At 44.1% G+C, this 18848-nt stretch overlaps 2 protein-coding genes across 9 annotated transcripts in view; one reads left to right on the top strand and one right to left on the bottom strand.

Moving 5' to 3' along the window:
• LOC144500837 (uncharacterized) overlaps window positions 1–613 on the bottom strand; it is a 29651-nt gene extending 29038 nt beyond the window's left edge. Inside the window, exon 1 of the mRNA XM_078224314.1 lies at window positions 547–613. The gene's annotated coding sequence lies outside the window, so the exon portion shown is untranslated. The remainder of the gene's footprint in view (window positions 1–546) is intronic.
• Window positions 1–18848, top strand: part of LOC144500789 (sorting nexin-11-like) — a 137124-nt gene that overhangs the window by 102626 nt on the left and 15650 nt on the right. The window lies entirely within an intron of this gene.

Raw genomic sequence — 18848 nt, 5'->3', positions numbered from 1 at the left:
CTTCTAAATTACAGAGATTATAGGCCTGATTTGCTCAGCCAGTCATCATAGGACAATCGTCTCATCTGTGATCAGATCTAGTGAATCTTTGCTGTATTGTCTTCAATGTAAGCACATCCTAACTTAGATATGAAGACCAAACTGCACACTGTACTCCAGTTCTGTTCTCAGCAAACCCCTGTACAATTATGGTTAGTCTTCCTTATAGTGCTCCAGTCCCGTACCCCAACAACAATCAGCTGGATCATGACAGGGGAGAATATTTCTTTTCTTAAAAACTTTTCCAAATTAAAGTGTAATTCTCTCCAGCAAAAAGCTTTTACACAGCAACAGATGGTGGCGAGCCAGGCCTTGAGTATGTTTACCACTCCATTAGATCATGGAAGATCGGAGTCTGAATCCCCCACCATCGTCCCTTATTGTGAATACCCTGACCGAACAAAAACCTCAGTTTTGACATTTTCGGTTCACCCTCAGCAGCTTTTTCACAATTTTACAAATAATGATGGACCCTCTGGTTAATCCAGCCTGGGGTAAACTGTTTACCCCAGTCCAACGCCGGCATCTCCACATCACAATCCAGCCTGTCCAGTGATTGCGATATGTTCAAACAGTCCATCCCACCCAAAATGATGCGATTTCCGAGCAGAAACCTTTATGTGAAAGCGTTTTCTGAGATCCCGAATGGCCGTTTTCTAATTTTAAGATAGCGTGTCTGTGTTCTGCAAACACCCGCCAGACAAGACAGTTCCTCTTTGTTTACGCACTCTAGTTACTGCACAACATGTGGCAGCGGGAGGCAGCCTGTCACTGACCAGCAGCGCGATCTTCTGGTCCTGCCATTGTCAACGGGGTTTCCAGTTGAACGCACCCATCCCTCCAGGAAACCTGTGGCAGGAGTGCACTCTCAGCATAGAGTCACAGAGGTTTACAGCATGGAAACAGGCCCTTTGGCCCAGCTTGTCCACGTCGCTCAGTTTTTACCATTAAGCTAGTCCCAATTGCCCGCATTTGGCCCATATCCCTCTATACCAATCTTACCCATGTAACTGTCTAAATGCTTTTTAAAAGACACAATTATACCCGCCTCTACTACTGCTTCTGGCAGCTCATTCCAGACACGCACCACCCTCTCTGTGAAAAAATTGCCCCTCTGAACCCTTTTGTATCTCTCCCCTTAAACCTATGCCCTCAAGTTTTAATGTGGAGTTGCCGACATTGGACTGGGGTAGGCACAGTAAGTAGTCTCATAACACCAGGTTAAAGTCCAACAGGTTTATTTGGTAGCACGAGCTTTCGGAGCGTTGCCCCTTCATCAGGCATTTAGACAGTTACATCACATTGTCTACCTGATAGGCAGCAGGAAAGGATGTCCCGAGGCATGGTACATTGGTGAGACCATGCAGATGCTATGACAAGGAATGAATGGACACTGCTCGACAATCACCAGGCAGCAGTGTTCCCTTCCAATCGGGGAACGCTTCAGCAGTCAAGGGTATTCAGCTTCTGATCTTCGGGTAAGCGTTCTCCAAGGCGGCCTTCACGACACACGACAATGCAGAATCGCTGAGCAGAAACTGATAGCCAAGTTCCGCACACCTGAGGACGGCCTCAACCGGGATCTTGGGTTCATGTCACACTATCTGTAACCCCCACGACTTGCCTGGGCTTGCAAAATCTCACGAACTGTCCTGGCAGGAGATAATTCACACCTTTTTAACCTGTGCTTAACCCTCTCTCCACTCACATTGTCTGCGCCTGTAAAGACTTGATTACCTGTTAAGACTCGCATTCCAACCATTATCTTGTAATTGAGTCTGTGTCTATATATGCCCTGTTTGTGAACCGAATTCTTCACTCACCTGATGAAGGGGCAACGCTCCAAAAGCTCGTGCTACCAAATAAACCTGTTGGACTCTAGTTTTAGACTCCTCTACCTTTGGGAAAAGATGTTGACTATCTACCTTATCTATGCCCCACGATGGCACGGTGGTTAGCACTGCTGCATCACAGCGCCAGGGACCCGGGTTCGATTCCCGGTTTGGGTCACTGTCTGTGTGGAGTCTGCACGTTCTCCCCGTGTCTGCATGGGTTTCCTCCGGGTGCTTCGGTTTCCTCCCACAGTCTAAAAAAGATGTGCTGGTTAGGTATATTGACCTGAACAGGTGGTGAGTGTGGTGACCAGGGGAATTTCACAGTAACTTCATTGCAGTGTTAATGTAAGCCTTACTTGTGACTAATAAATAAACTTTAAACTTTACTTTAAGGTAGAGATAAGCGGGACCAGAAGATCCTGCCAGTGTGAACAGCTGTTAGCACCCCTTTCCTGAAATGAACCGAAAAGCATTTGAAAGATGGAATATTAAATGCACCTGACCTGAATCCCCTGTTTCCTGCTTTACTCTGTTAATCCTCCTTGTGTCATGTTCAGCCAATTTGTGGGCCCACCCAGCGATTGTTAAGTGTTTTGTATTTGTAAGTGCATTTACATCTGGATTGAACTCTATCACCTCTGTGATTTTATGTTCTAATTGCTGTTGTAAACAGCAATATATTCTTTAGCCTAAACTAGCCAGATGAGATGGGGGTTGGTGGACAGGATAGAAGGTATTTACTTAGAGATAAAGCCTTCTTAAACAGTCCATTTGCTCATGGCTCAGGTTACACAGGTCTGATGAAAGGAGAGTTATTTTTTGGTGTAATTACATTTTGTTAAAGCTGTGCACTTAGGTATTTATATTTGTTCCATGTTTTAGATTCAGCTGTTGCCAATATAGGAACATCCTGAAGCTGGGAAAATTGCAAAAAAACTTTGTGAGCATAAAAAGAGGAATTTATGCCAGGGATTCACAAGGTTGAGAGTTCTTTGGGCTAAATAAAGATCCATTCAACAACAACTATAGTCATTGTGATAACTCAGGAAGCCTGACTGGAAAGGAATGGTATTTATTGTTAAATTAACCAATCTAGCCTTACTGTCTTGCAGGCTTAAAGGCAAGATGCCCAATCAGAGTTGCCTAAAGGTGTGCTCGCCAATGATAGATACTGTGGCACAGTGGTTAGCACTGCTGCCTCACAGTGCCAGGGACCCAGGTTCCATTCCCAGCTTGGGCCACTGTCTCTGCGGAGTCTGCACATTCTCCCCATGTCTGCGTGGGTTTCCTCCCGGTGCTCCGGTTTCCTCCCACACTCCAAAGATGTGCTGGTTAGGTGCATTGGCCATGCTAAATTCTCCCTCAGTGTGCCCGAACAGGTGACTAGGGGATTTTCACAGTAACTTCATTGCAGTGTTAATGTAAGCTTACTTGTGACACTAATAAAACTGTGTCTACCTCCATGTCTCGAAGGTGGCTATTTACCTGGAGTTGAATCTGGATTGAGGTCACTTTGGGTGCAGTGATGCAATTCCTCATCCTGTCTTAAGATGGCTTCGCCTTTCAGCCTGGGCGAAACACATTTTTCCTGTTTTGGTAGCCTTGTCTGGGGCAGACCCTACGGCTGCAAGTACAGCATGGTTGTGCTTACTCTTCACTATATTGTAGAAAAACCTCCCATCCAGTTCCGGAATCTCAAGGCCTCCCTGTCCATTGACCCTTCATTGGCAACAGATTGGAGGCATGAGTATTATCTGCTGGGAATGTGGTTCTGCGTATAGGGATCGCCAAGGCTAAGGATCCCTGAAGCTCCTGGTCCCTTTCTCTGCTTTCTACATATTTCTTAAGGTCCACATTCGACTCAGCCATTAGTTTCCTTGGGTCGCTATAGTATTTACACCACAGGCTAAGCAGCCCCGTAACATTTCCGGAAGTGCTGATCCCTACTCGGTGTTCTGCCAATTTCCACAGTTTCATCAAGAATCCCATAACTGCTTCTCCAGAAATTCTAATTGCCATGTTAAACCTGTGGTGCTGTTATATAACAGGCAGCTTGGGATGGTAGTGGTTTATTACCGTATCTATCAGTTCATTATAGGATTTTGAATCTGGAGCTGCCGGGTGGGTTAAACTCTTTATGGTGCTGTAAGTTGGGGCCCCTCAAGTGGTCAGGAAGGTGACTTTTTGCCGTTATTCCCTTTCTATCCCATTTGCCCAGGAGAAATATTTAATTCGCTTGGCATAATGGGGTCAACTCTCCATGTCCGCATCATACAGTCTCAATTTCCCAAACAGCAGCTTTTCAAATCTCCCTGTTCCTGTCTTACTGGGTCTGTTGGAAGGCAAATTTACCTGAATCGTTCCTCATTCCTCAACCCAGGATACCCGACTGGAAAGGAACGGTATTTACTGTCAAACACAAACTAAAGCCACTACTCCATGGCGTTCACACAGTCCCAACCTGAACAACAGTTCTGTGGACCCTTCCTGGTGCCTGCCTTATAAAGGGCTCAGGTGATGAGTTCCATGGGCAGGCCATTGTCTATTACCAAGGAACTCATATTTAACGAGCCCCACAGTGAGATAATTAGAGATTCCCCATGAAACTCATGGGGGTTATCACAATCGTTTAAATAAATAGCCCAAGGAGCTACACAAGCGCATAATCAGACATAATCAAAAGTTTCTATTAAGCTACATAGCGAAAGACATAGGACCAGGAGTAGGCCATTCAGCCCTTCGTGCCTGCTCCGCCACTCAGTGTGATCATGGCTGACCCTCTATCTCAATGCCATACTCCAGTGCTCTCCCCATACTCCTTGCTATCTTTAGAGTCTAGAAATCTTGTCTATTTCCTTCTTAAATATATTCTGTGACTTGGCCTACATGGCCTTCTGTGGTAGAGAATTCCACAGGGCTCACCACCCTCTGCATGAAAAAGTTTCTCCTCAATTCAATCCTAAATGACTTTCCCCATATCCTGAGACTTGTTCTAGAACCCCCAGCTAGAGGATACGATATCCCTGCACCCAGTCTTCCACCCCTGTCAGATTTTAGATGTTTCAATTAGATCCCCTATTGTTCTTCTAAATTCCAGTGAATACAGGCCCAGTCAACCCAATCTTGCCTCCTACAACAAGCCGCCATCCCAGGAATCAGTCTAGTGAACTTTCGCTGCACTCCTTCTATTTCAAGTGTAATCTTTCTTAGATAAGGAGACCAAAACTGCACACCGTATGCAGGTGAAGGTCTCACTGAGGCCTTATAGAGCTGCGGTAAGACATCCTTTCTCTTGTACTCAAGTCCTCTTGCAATGAAGGTCAACATACTGTTTGTTGTACCTGCATGCTTACTTTCAGTGACTGGTGTACATGGACACACAAGTCCCTTTGTACATCAACATTTCTCAATCTTATCACTATTTAAATAATATTCTGCTATTCTGTTTCTCCATCCAAAGTGGATAACTTCACATTTATCCCATTATACCGCATCAGCCATGCATTTGCTCACTCACTCAACTTGTTAAATCACCTTGAAACCTCCTAACATCCTCCTCACCACGTTTTGTGTCGTCAACGGACTTGGAAATATTACCACATTGTACTTCTGTAGAAGGAGCATTTGGATCCAAAATGTTAACTCTGTTTCTCTCCACAAATGCTGCCAGACTTGCTGAGTTTATCCAGCATTTTCTGTTCTTTACTTCAGATTTACAGCATCTGCAGTATTTTGTTTTTATTGGAAATATTACATTTGGTTCCCTCATTCAAATCATTGATCTATATTGTGAATAGCTGGGGCCCAAGCACTGATCCCTGCAGCACCCCACTAGTCACTGCATGCCATTTTAAAAAGACCCATTTATTCCTACTCTCTGTTTCCTGTCTGCTAACCAATTCTCAATCCCTGCCAATATATTACTCCCAATCCCAATTTTGCACACTAATCTCTTAAATCGGACTTTATCAAGAACTTTCTGAAAATCCAAATATATCACATTCACTGGTTCATCCTTATCTATTCTACCAGTTACATCCTCTGAAAATTCCAGTATGTTTGTCAAACATGATTTTCCTTTCATAAATCCACATTGACTTTGTCTAACCCTGTTGGTATTTTCTAAGTGTCTTGTATCACATCCTTTACAACAGACTGTAGCATTTTCCTTACTATTGATGTTATGCTAACGGTCTGTTTTTCCTGTTTTCTCCCTCCCTCCTTTTTTAATTAGCAGGGTTACATTTGTCACCCTTCAATCTGCCAGGGATTGTTTCAGAATCTAGAGAATTTTGGAAGATCTGGGACAGGTGACCAAAAGCTTAGTTAGAGAGAGAGAGAGAGAGAGAGAGGTAGATTAAAGGAGTAACTCAAAGGAAATGAGATGGGTGGAGGGGTTTGGGGAGGAAATTCCACAGTTTAGGGCCTGAAGGGGACCACTGAACCATCATCCTTGTGCCACCTCTCGCTATCCAACCAATCCCACCCCCCCTGCTCTTTCTCCAGCATGTTGTAAATATTTCCTTTTCAAGTATTTATCCCTTTTCGAACGTTACTACAGTACTGTATGTGTTTCCACCACCCTATCAGGAATTGATTTGATTTATTATTGTTAAATGTATTAGTATACAGTGAAAAGTATTGTTTCTTGCGCACTATACAGACAAAGCATACGGTTCATAGAGAAGGAAATGAGAGAGTGCAGAATGTGGTGTTACAGTCATAGCTAGAGTTTAGAGAAAGATCAACTTAATGCAAGGTAAGTCCATTCAAAAGTCTGATGGCAGCAGGGAACAAGCTGTTCATATGTCGGTTGGTACGTGACCTCAGACTTTTGTATCTTTTTCCCGACGGAAGAAGGTGGAAGAGAGAATGCCCGGGGTGCATGGGGTCCTTAATTATGCTGGCTGCTTTGCCAAGGCACATTTCAGGTACAAAACCACTTTAGGTTTCTTGTGTGAACTGTACTGATACCAGTCAGAGTGACAATTGGAGCATTAGACTTAATTTTAGAATGAAGATTAAAAGATCAGCCAACATTCACACTTCTAGACTTTATCCAGTGATCACTATCTGTGTTGACTCTATCTCCATGGTGTCATCACCCACTGACATGCAAGACAAGTTTTTCTATTTCTTTTCTCTGTAGTTCACAATTTTCTGTCCATTAAAATGGAAACTCCAGCCTCTTTGTGCAGGCTCACAGATGATAGAATCTTACAGCAGAAAAGCAGACCATTTAGTCCATCTTATTAGTGTCAGCTCTTTGGAAGACCAATCCAATTAGCTCAACAACCTGTTCTTTCCCCATTGTCATGCTATTTTTTCCTTTTCATATAACATTCTCTTTTGAAAGTTGGCATTGGATCTGTGGCCAGCAACCTCTCAAGAAGAGTGAAGCACTAGCAGCGTCCTCTGGAGAGATGGGGAGGGTGAAAATAAAGAACATGAAAGAAAGATTTGCATTTATATCATACCTTTTATAACCTACGGACATTCCTGAATTAAGTTTGAAACATAGTCACTGTTGTAATGTAGGAAACATGGCAGCCTATTTGACACAGAAAGCTCCCACAACACTAATGTGTTAATGACTGTGTCATCTCTTTTTAGTCATGATGTGGAGTTGCCGGCGTTGGACTGGGGTGGGCACAGTAAGTAGTCTCACAACACCAGATTAAAATCCAACAGGTTTATTTGGTAGCCCGAGCTTTCGGAGCATTGCCCCTTCACCAGGTGACCCTTCATCACTCACTTGATGAAGGGACAACGCTCCAAAAGCTCATGCTACCAAATAAAGCTGTTGAACTTTAACCTGGTGTTGTGAGACTACTTGCTGTCTCTTTTTAGTGATATTGGTTGAGAGATAAACATTGGGCAGGATATCGGGAAGAAGTTTGCTGCTCTTCTTCGAAATAATGCCTCGGAATCTTTTATATCCATTTGAGGAGGCAGTCAGGTTCTTGTTTTAAGACAGGACCTCTGACAGTGTAGTACTTCTTCAGTACTGCACTGTCCAGCCTCAAAATTGTGCTCAAGTTTTCGGAGTGAGAATCAACCCACAGCCTTCTGACACCTGAAAAGTCGTAGCTATATTTAGTAGACGTTGGGAGACAGCACATACCCTATCCCGGTTTGTCACAGTCACGGAGTTATATAGACTACAATGCTTCAGATGTGCGACAGATAACTGGGAGTTAGCTGCCTGCATGTTGCAGTGATTCCTTCAAGACTTCCTTTCTGATGACAGGGTGTTTTATGAATTACTATTGGTGGTTAGAGTGGGACCCTCTGCATTTTTAATTAGGAATAGAACTGATTGTAAATGGGGCTTTTGATCATTCCAAACTTTCAAAACTCACAGCAGGAAATGGGGCAGCACAATAACAGCATCAAACACTGCAATTCATATGCACCCCTTCAGGAACATGGGAAAAGGAGTGTCATAGAATCCCTACAGTGCAGAAGGAGGCCATTTGGGCCATCGAGTCTCCACCGACCACAATCCAACCCAGGCCCTAATCCCGTAACCCCATGTATTTACCCTGCTAATCCCCCTGACACTAGGAGCAGGCCATTCAGCCCATCAAGCCTGCTCGATCATGGCTGATCGTCCATTTCAATGCCTTTTTCCAACACTATCTCCGTATCCCTTTATGTCATTTGTATTTAGAAATCTGTCAATCTCTGCTTTAAGCATACTCCATGCCTGAGCTCCGATAGTCCTCTGGGATAGAGAATTCTAAAGACTCTCAAAACTCTGAGTAAGAAAAATTCTCGTCTCGGTCCGAAGTGTCTGCCCCTTATTTTGAAGTTGTGTCTCCTGGTTTGAAACTTCCCAGCAAAGAGGAAACATCTTACCTGCATCTGCCCTGTCTACCCCTTTAAGGGTTTTGTCAGTTTTAATGAGATCACAGGCAGGATTCTCCGTCTGCGCACAACCTTTGAAGGGTTCGCCATTTCCAGTCTTACCCACTACAATTCCCGCAGTGGGCCCAACTCTCAGTGTTCAAAGCTTTAGAGAACACAGGCCCAGTTTCCTCCAGTCTCCCTTCTTAGGTCAGTCCCGCCATCCTGGGAATAAGTCTGGTGAACCTTTGCTGCACTCTTCCTAAGGTAAGGGGGCCAAAACTGCACACAGTACTGCAGGTTGCTCTAACCAAGGTTCTATCAATTGAAGCAAGACTTTGCTACTCCTGTACTCAAATCCTTTTGCAATTAAAGGCTAACATACCATTAGTTTTCCTAATTGGCTGCCTCACAGCGCCAGGGACCCGAGTTTGATTGCGGCCTTGGGTAGTCTGTGTGCCATTTTCATGTTCTCCCCGTGTCAGCGTGGATTTCTTTTGGGTGTTCCGGTTTCCTCCCACACTCCGAAGTTGTGCAGGATAGGTGGATTGCCCCTTAGTGTCCAAAGATGTGTAGGTTAGGTGGATTAGTCATGTGCTGGGTAAGATGTTCTTGTGGAGAGTCGGTGCAGACTTGAAGGGCCGAATGGCCTCCTTCTGCACTGTAGGAATTCTATGGTTCCAATTGCTTGCTGCACCTGCATGTTGGATTTCAGTGCCTTATTGATGAGGATGTGGCTGTGTGAGAATTACCCATTTATTCTTATTCTCTGTTTTCTGTCTACTGACCAATCCTAATCCATGCCACTATATTACCTCCTCTCCCATATGCTTTAATTTTGCGCATGAACCTCCTGTGAGGGACTTTATCAAAAGTCTTCTGAAGATCCAAGTACACTGCATCCACCGACTCCCCTTTATCTGCCCTGTTAGTAACATCCTTAAAAAATCCCCAAAGATTCGTCCCATTCATAAATCCAATTTAATGCCAAGAAAATATCCCCAGGCTCTTCACAAATGGAAAGGGGTCAGGGGAAGGGACCACATGTCATGGAGGAGGAGTTGAGCAGAGCTGACCAATAACTTGGCTGAAGTGATGGAGATTGAGAAGATTGGGGCCTAAAAGGAAAGGAAGGAAGTATTGAATTTCTGTAGTGCCTTCCATGACCGCAAGACATTCCAAAGCCAATGAAATACTTTTGAAATGTAGTGATTGAAAAGGGAGAGTAGGACTGAGGCGGTTGAAAGCTATCCCATGGTGGGGCAAAGAGACAAAGGGTTGGAGGTCTGAAGAGTGCAGGAGGAAAAGTATAGTGGAGCAGCCTGCAAAATAGGAGTGATAGGACCATGGTTGGATTGAAGAAAATGATATTCAATGCTTCTCTTATCATCAGCTAAGCAAAGTCTTAGAAATTTAATATGGAACATCTTTATCAGCACCGAACAATGGAGCCCCAAAGCCATGGAGAGGAGCCGAGGTATCCCCGCTCAATGAAATCAGAAAGAAGGAGAAACTGGGGTTGTTCTCCTTTGAACAAGGAAGTTTAAGTGGAGATTTGTTATAGGTGTTCAAAATCATGGTGGGTTTTTAAAAAAAATAACTAAAGGGTTTCCAGTGTCAGAAGGGTCATTTTGTGAAGGACACAGATTTAAGGAGATTGGCAAAAGAAACAGGTGAGACCGTGAGAATTTCTTTTACACAACAACTTATGGCCTGGAATGCACTCCCAGAAAGTATGATGAAAGCAGATTCAGTAATAACTTAGAAAGAGGCATTTGGATAAATTCTGAAAGGGGGAAATGTTTGTATGGTCATAGCGAAAAAACAGTGTAACAGGTCGAACTTGATAGCCCTTTCAAAGAACTGACATAGGAAACAATGGGGCGAATGGCCTTCTCCCATGTTGTATCATTCTCTGATTCTGCGATTTTGATTTACGTTCAGACTTTAATCACTTCACAACACTTTACAGCTTTTTACAGTCAATTAAGTACTTTTGAAGTGTAGTCACTATTGAGTGTAGGAGTGTACAATCACTATTGAGTGTAGGAAAATGTGGCAACCAGTTTGCCGCAACAAGCTGCCAAAAACAGATAATGAGTAGTTCTGTTTTAAGTGTTTGTTGAGAGACAGTTGTTGGCCAGGACACCGGGGAGAACCTTGCTGCTCTTTCCTGGATAGTGACATGGGATCTTTCCCATACACTTGAGAGGGCAGATGTCTTGGTTTATTCAAAAGCCAACATCTCCAATATTGCAGCACGTCCTGGACTATCAATCTAGATTATCTGCTAAACTCTCTGGAATGGGACTTGAACCCATGATCTCTTGGCTTCAGGGTGAGAGTGCAACCCACTGAGATGTGGCTGAAACATTCTGTCAGCTGAAAATAGGTGCCTTGATTTCCACTCTCCATAAAGCCCATTCAGTGCCCAGACTTCACATAACTACAGAATTTGAATTCTGCTCTTTGTTTCCCCCTTCTCCTCCCCCAGAATGAAACCTTTGCTTGACTGCCTTCACAGGCACATTGTTGTGGAACACCCCAATCCCCGATCTCGCCTGTGCTGCTTATCAGGAACATTGGAAAGCCTATTGACTCACCTCAGTAATGCCACTGATGCTCCTACACACCGGCTGCAAGAGTCTCGAACACTGTTAATAATGTGGAGTCTGTTTTATCTGTTTAGATCACATCCTGTCTGGAATTAGAGCAGACAGAATTAATCTTAAACTTCCTGCCAGGGGGAGGATAAAACTGAAACACAGTAACGCACAGCATAATTCAGTGTGAAGCTAAACAAAGCCAGAAGCTGTTTTTCAAGATTGTTTTAATAAAAAAGCCAGTGCAACTCTTTATGCTAGATATTTTTTCCCCAAAAGGTGAAATGTTTATTTTTTTTAATTCTCTCTTGAAGCACAGCACATAAACATAAACTGCTGACTTTTGCTGAAATACAGATTCACAAGAGCCTATTGGTATCCGCATGGTCACCCTTCGCAAGTTAAACCCAGCAGCTATCACCTACATATACACAGTGTCTTTAACAGCCTGAGACCATTCACAATGGACAAAGAGATAATGAGCCACTATAGGACAGTGAGTGGGGTGAATGTCCAAACACAGCCATAAAGGCAACATTTAGAGAGGAACTGCTTTGTGATGAGGGAGGAGATTTAATGAGACAAGCCAATTGTCTCTTTTTCAAATGTTCTAATTTCCCAAAATTCACTGTATTCGAGGAAGCTTCCATGAGATTAGAAACTAACTAATGTAACTCCTTCATTCAAAAAGGGAAACAAAAAACAGCAAACTAGAGTCCAGTTAGAAACATAGAAACTAGAAGCAGGAGTAAGTCATTCGACCCTTCGAACCTGCTCTGCCATTCACCTTGATCATGGCTGACCATCGAATTCAATATCCTGGTCCCCTCTTCCCCTCCATATCCCTCGATCCCTTTAGCCCCAAGAGCTATATCTAATTTCTTCTTGAAATTAGACAACGTTTTGGCCTCAATTACATTTGGTGGTAGTGAATTCCACACATTCAACACCCTCTGGGTGAAGACATTTCTCCTCACCTCTGTCCTAAAAGGTTTACCCCTTATCCTCAAACTATGACCTCTAGTTCTGGACTCCCCAGGAAAATTCTTTCTGAATCTACCCTGTCTAACCCTGTTAGAATTTTATAAGTTTCTATGAGATCCCCTCTCAATCTTCTAAACTCGTGAATATAATTCTAGCTGACTTAGTCTTTTCTCATATAACAGACTTGCCATCCCAGGAATCAGCCTGGTAAACCTTCACTGTACTCCCACTATAGCAAGGACATCCTTCCTCAGATAAGGACACCAAAACTGCACACAATACTCCAGGTCTGGCCTCACCAAAGCCCTATACAATTCCCCATCCCGATACTCAAATCCTCTCACTATGAAGGCCAACATACCATTTGCCTTCTTCACTGCCTGCTGTACCTTACTTTCAGTTTCTGATGCACGAGGTCTCCAAGATCTCGTTGAGTATCCACCTCTCTCAATTTGCACCCATTCAAGTAATAATCTGTCTTCCTATTATTGCTACCAAAGTGGATAACCTCACATTTATCCACATTATACTGCGTCTGCCATGCAGATGCCCACACACTCAGCCTGTCCAAATCAGGCTGAACCATCTCTGCATCTTCCTCACAGCTCACCACCCACCCAATTTTGTTTCATCTGCAGATTTGGAGATAATACATTCTTCCAAATCATTAATATATAATGTGAACAGTTGGGGTCCGAGCACAGATCCCTGCGGAACCCCACTATTCACTGACTGCCAATCAGAAAAAGGCCCATTTATGCCAACTCTTGGCTTCCTATCTGCTAACCAGCTTCCTATCCATCTCAAGACATTACCTGCAATCCCATGTGCTTTAACTTTACGTAGTCGTCTGTTATGTGAGATCTTGTCGAAAGCCTTTTGAAAGCCTAAATAAACCACATCCGCTGGTTCTCCTCAGTCAATTCTACTAGTTACATCCTCAAAAAATTCCAATAGATTCGTCAAGCATGATTTCCCTTTTGTAAATCCATGCTGACTTTGTCTGATTATACCATAGATGTTAAGTTAGCTTAACATCTGTCATAGGGAGAATGCTGGAAGCTATTATTAATGCTATAAGGGGCATTTAGATAAATTCATGATAATCAGGCAGTCAACATGGTTTTGTGGAAGTGAAATCATGCTAACCAATTTATTCCGAGTTCTTTGAAGAAGTAACAGGTGCTGTGGATAAAGGGAAACCGCTGGGTGTAATGTACATTTTCAGAAGACATTTGATAAGGCGCTTCATCAAAGATTATTGCAGAAAATGAAAGCTCATGGTGTAGGGGTAACATTTTGTCCTGGATGGAAGATTGGCTAGCTAACCGGAAACAAAGGGTGGGCAGAAATGGATCATTTTCTGGTTGTCAGGGTGTGATGAGTGGTGTGCCACTGGGCTCGGTGTGGGACTCAACTCTTTACAATTAATATAAATGATTTGGATGAAGGAACCGATGGTATGGTTGCTATATCTAGTTGGACCAATGAGCAGCACAGACTTGGAGGGCCGAAGGGCCTGTTTCCTGTGCTGTACTGTTCTTTGTTCTTTATTTGCTGATGACACAAAGGTAGGTGGGAAATTAAGTTCTGAAAAGGACTTAAGGAGGCTACAAATAGATATAGATTGGTCAGGTGTGTGGGCGAATCTGGCAAATGGAGTATAATGTAGGAAAATTTGAGGTTATCCATTTTGGCAGGAAGAATAAAAAAAGAAACATCTAAATGGTGAGTGATTGCAGAGCTCTGGCATGCAGAGAGATCTGGGCCGGAATTCTCCCCAAAAAATTCTAAGTGTCGAATTTGTGGGAAAACTGGAGTGATTCACGCTGTTTCTTTCAGTGGGAGTTCATGCTAGAATCTGCCACACTCTGTGCACTGCAGAGGCCACCAGCGTGAATCTCATTAGATTTCAGGGGATGGGGCCTAATCCCGCCCAGAAGGCTGAAACCAGCGGGCCTCTGCGCATGCACAGTGGTCCCGAACTGTCAGCCTCCCGTTTGCCCGTCAGCTCGATCACTGGCCAGCCCAGGATCCCCACCCTGCTGCCGCCCCCCCCCTAAAGTGCAGACACCCCACAGGCTGAGCCCCCCCCCAGCCCTCCCCAATCACTGGCTTCCCTCCTGCCCCCATCGATCCCAATGCAGAGTGGCAGCGGGACCCCCCCCCAACCTTCACCGATCACCCCGACAGTCCCGCCCCCAAGGCACTGCCCTGTGCCCAATGGGCAGTGCCAAGGTGCCCCCTGGGCATTGGCACTTTGCCTCTTGGGCAGTGCCAGGGGGCACAGGAGGGCACTGCCAGGGTGCCAATGCTCAGGGACCAACCCCCTAGGGGGACCCAATTGCCCCCCCCCCTTCACTCCAGCGGGGCCGGGCCGCTAGCTCCCCGAAAGTGGGAGCTACTCTAAACCCCGCTGGAGTGAAACACTCTGGCAGGGAGGGAGAGACTATGGACCTGGAGAATTCAGTCCCGGGCCCACTAATTGCATTCAAATAAGATTGAAATTACTTATCTAGTCTTCCCGCCGGTTTGCAGTGCGGATGTGATGGTGCCAGAAATCCGGCGCTGGGATATGCGCTTACGGCGGGAACGCGTGCGTTAATCCTGCGCATGCCTGGCTGCGAGATTCTCCCACCCCACTGCACTAGAAAATTAGCGCGGTGGGATGGAAGAATCCCACCCCTCCCAGTGTCCTAGTGCATGAATTGCAGAAAGTTAGTATGTACGTGCAACAAATAATTAGGAAAGCTAATAGAATGCTATTGTTTATTCCAAGGGAAATTGAATGCAAGAGTGGCGAGGTTATGCTTCAGTTATACAGCGCATTGGTTAGACTACATCTGGAATACTGTTTACTATTCTCCTCATTTAAGACGGATGTAAATGCATTGGAAGCAGTTCAGAGAAGGTTTATGAGATTAATACCTGGAATGAGCAGGTTGTCTTCTGAGGGAAGACTAGACAGGCTAGGCTGTTGTATCTGCCGGCGTTTAGAAGAGTAAGAGACGACCTGTTTGAAACATATAAGATCCTGAGCAAACTTTTCCTCTTGTGGGAGAATCTAGAACTAGGGGCCACTGTTTAAAAATAAGGGGTCACCCATTTAAGACAGAGATAAGGAAAAAAATATTTTCTCTCTGAATGTTGTGAGACTTTGGAACTCTCTTCCTCAAAAGGTGGTTGAGGAAGAGTCTTTGGATATTTTTAAGGCAGTAGATAGATTCTTGATATGCAAGAGGATGAAAGGTTATCAATGGTGGACATGAATGTGAAGTTGAGATTACAATTAGGTCAAACCGGCTCGAGGGGCTGAGTGGCCTATCCCTGCTCTTAATTCGTGTGTTCTCATGTCTAATGAGTGTCATCAGTTTAATAAACTATTTGTGGTGAACATGGGTCAGTCCTTACCATATCCCGATGCACAGGTTCCCCACTTTTCTTCCAAGGGTCATTGGATAGTGATCACTGATTTCCCAGAATCTAGCCCAGGAATGCTTGAGGCTAAATATAGCAACTCAGCTGAGACCAGATAACTGTGTGTGTCCAGTACACAGAAGGAGGAGGCCCTTCATCCCACTAAACCTGTTCTGTCATTCAGTTAGGCCATTGCTGATCTATATCTTCACTCTATCTACTTGCCCTTGTTCACTTATTTAATACCCTCACCAATGTTCCCTCCTGTGATTCATCTTAAAGGGTAGGTGCTTGTGCACAGCCTCTTTCCACACAACGTAAGGGAACATTGACCCTCATCCAGCAGCAAATTTGCCAGAATCACTTTTGAAATCTGCAACTGACCTAGTAAGCCTTTTTGAGGAGAGTTCTAGATTTCCATGACCCTTAAGTGTGAAGAGGTGGTTCCTGACATTACCCCTCAATGTCTTGGCTCTAATTTTAGGTTCATTCCCCCTTGTTTTGGTTTCCCCACCAGAAGAAATAATTTACACTGGGAACAAGTAACTTTTGGCTGGTACTGTAGGTTCATGTGTGTCTCAGTGTCAACTCCTGTACATATACTGTACAACAATCTGGGTAAAGCGGACTGGCTAATGCCGTTAGGGGTGTGTTAGCCTTTCATATGCCCTTAAAATGTGATCCAGCACCCTGAAGAGCTAACCTGCCGTGAATGCATTCTGTTAATTATTTTACACTGTTGCAATATCTCGTTTTTTAATAGGATTGGATTAAAACCCAATAATGGTTGTAATCTGTTTCCTCCCGCACACCTTCTAAATCAGGCAGAGACTGGAAGCTGGAGCAGTCGCTAGATGTTTGTATTAATGAATAGGTAGCCTGTTAGAAATAGGGACATTAACAAGTAACGCACTGTCCAGAAATCTTTCAGGACTTTTCTATCAGGATAGGTTTCCAGTAAAAGTGTCAGCATCAGTGTCTGTTAAATGAGCAAAAATGAAAGAAAGTTTAAATTAAAACCACAACACACAGAAGAGTGTAGCAGTAAGCTTGCAGGATCATTGTGTGGCCTGTGCTGAGTCAGGCAGTCTAAGGGGAACTACAATTAGTCTCAGTGTCCTTTCCTGGCCTCACTCTTCCCCTAAACTCTGTAACCAGTAGTCCCACAACGAGATTTCTGCATCCTCCAATTCTGACCTCTTGCACATCTTCAATTTTAATCTCCCCACTGCTGGCGGCCCTGCCTTCAGATGCCGAAACTACTCTCTCTTCATCTTAAAACCTACATATTTGACCGAGCTTTTGGTCAGGCGCCCTAATATCTCTTTATGTGGCTTGGTGTTGAATTTTGATCATTAGAACAAAAGAACAAAGAACAATACAGCACAGGAACAGGCCCTTCGGCCCTCCAAGCCCGTGCCGCTCCCTGGTCCAAACTAGACCATTCTTTTGTATCCCTCCATTCCCACTCCGTTCATGTGGCTATCTAGATAAGTCTTAAACGTTCCCAGTGTGTCCGCCTCCACCACCTTGCCTGGCAGCGCATTCCAGGCCCCCACCACCCTCTGTGTAAAATATGTCCTTCTGATATCTGTGTTAAACCTCCCCCCCTTCACCTTGAACCTATGACTCCTCGTGAACGTCACCACCGACCTGGGGAAAAGCTTCCCACCGTTCACCCTATCTATGCCTTTTATAATTTTATACACCTCTATTAGGTCACCCCTCATCCTCCGTCTTTCCAGGGAGAACAACCCCAGTTTACCCAATCTCTCCTCATAACTAAGCCCCTCCATACCAGGCAACATCCTGGTAACCCTCTTCTGTACTCTCTCCAAAGCCTCCACGTCCTTCTGGTAGTGTGGCAACCAGAACTGGACGCAGTATTCCAAATGTGGCCGAACCAACGTTCTATACATCTGCAACATCAGACCCCAACTTTTATACTCTATGCCCTGTCCTATAAAGGCCAGCATGCCATATGCCTTCTTCACCACCTTCTCCACCTGTGACGTCAGCTTCAAGGATCTATGGACTTGCACACCCAGGTCCCTCTGCGTATCTACACCCTTTATGGTTCTGCCATTTATCATATAGCTCCTCCCTACATTAGTTCTACCAAAATGCATCACTTTGCATTTATCAGGATTGAACTCCATCTGCCATAATCTTCATCAGGACATTTTACTATATTTGTGGTGCCAAATAAATGTAGGTTATTGTTGTAAACTGGTGTTGGAGCAGGGAGAGGGATAAATTAGGCAGGTGCATCTACCCCAATCACAATGCAGTAATATTAATGGAAAATGCACGTGGCAGGAGAAATCCATCTGGGATCTGATGCTCCCCGTTGTCAGATAGGCTGCAGCCTTGCAATCCTCAATTTTCCATTTGCTGATAAAATAATGCTAACAGGTCTGAAACTCCAAGCCTCATTGGCTCAAGTGAGACAGGAAGAATGGCTGCTTAACTGCAGTGTGGGAAGGCAGTTCATGCCTTTGGAGCCTTACTCTTGTGAGAGTCAGTCAGCATCTTTAGGAGATCCAGAGAGACTCAGGGGGTCCCTGTGCATCGATCATTAAAATGCCTTGAGTACAAAAAACAATCAAACTAATAGGATGTTTGCCTTTGTACCGAGCGGACTAGCATACAAAAGCATGGAAGTTATGCTGCAGCTATATAACATCCACACCTGAGGAAGTATATATTGATCTTGGAGGAAGAACAAAAGAATTTATCAGAAAGGTACCTGTACATCAGGTATTAATTATGAGGATAGATTAGACAAACTCGGGTTACATTCCCTAAAATTTAGAAGGTTAAGAGGTGATTTGTTCAAAATTGTCAATATATTAAGGCAAATTGCTCGGGTAGGTAGGGAGAATCTATTTCTACTGTTGGGGAGTCTAGGAGTTCTGGATACATCCTAAAAATTAGAGTCAGCTCTTTCAGAAATTTTAGGGAATATCTCTACACAAAGTGGTAGAAATTTGGAACTTTTTACAAATAGCCATTGATGCTAGATCAATTATTCATTTTAAATCTGAGATTGATAGATCTTTATCAACTATAGGTACAGTAAGTAGTCTCACAATACCAGGATAAAGTCCAACAGTTTTAT

This window comes from Mustelus asterias, chromosome 11 (assembly GCF_964213995.1).
Source record: "Mustelus asterias chromosome 11, sMusAst1.hap1.1, whole genome shotgun sequence".
In the NCBI taxonomy this organism is placed as follows: Eukaryota; Metazoa; Chordata; class Chondrichthyes; order Carcharhiniformes; family Triakidae; genus Mustelus; species Mustelus asterias.
The sequence above is the reverse complement of the archived record's forward strand: the minus strand, read 5'-3'. Positions and strand labels throughout refer to the sequence as shown.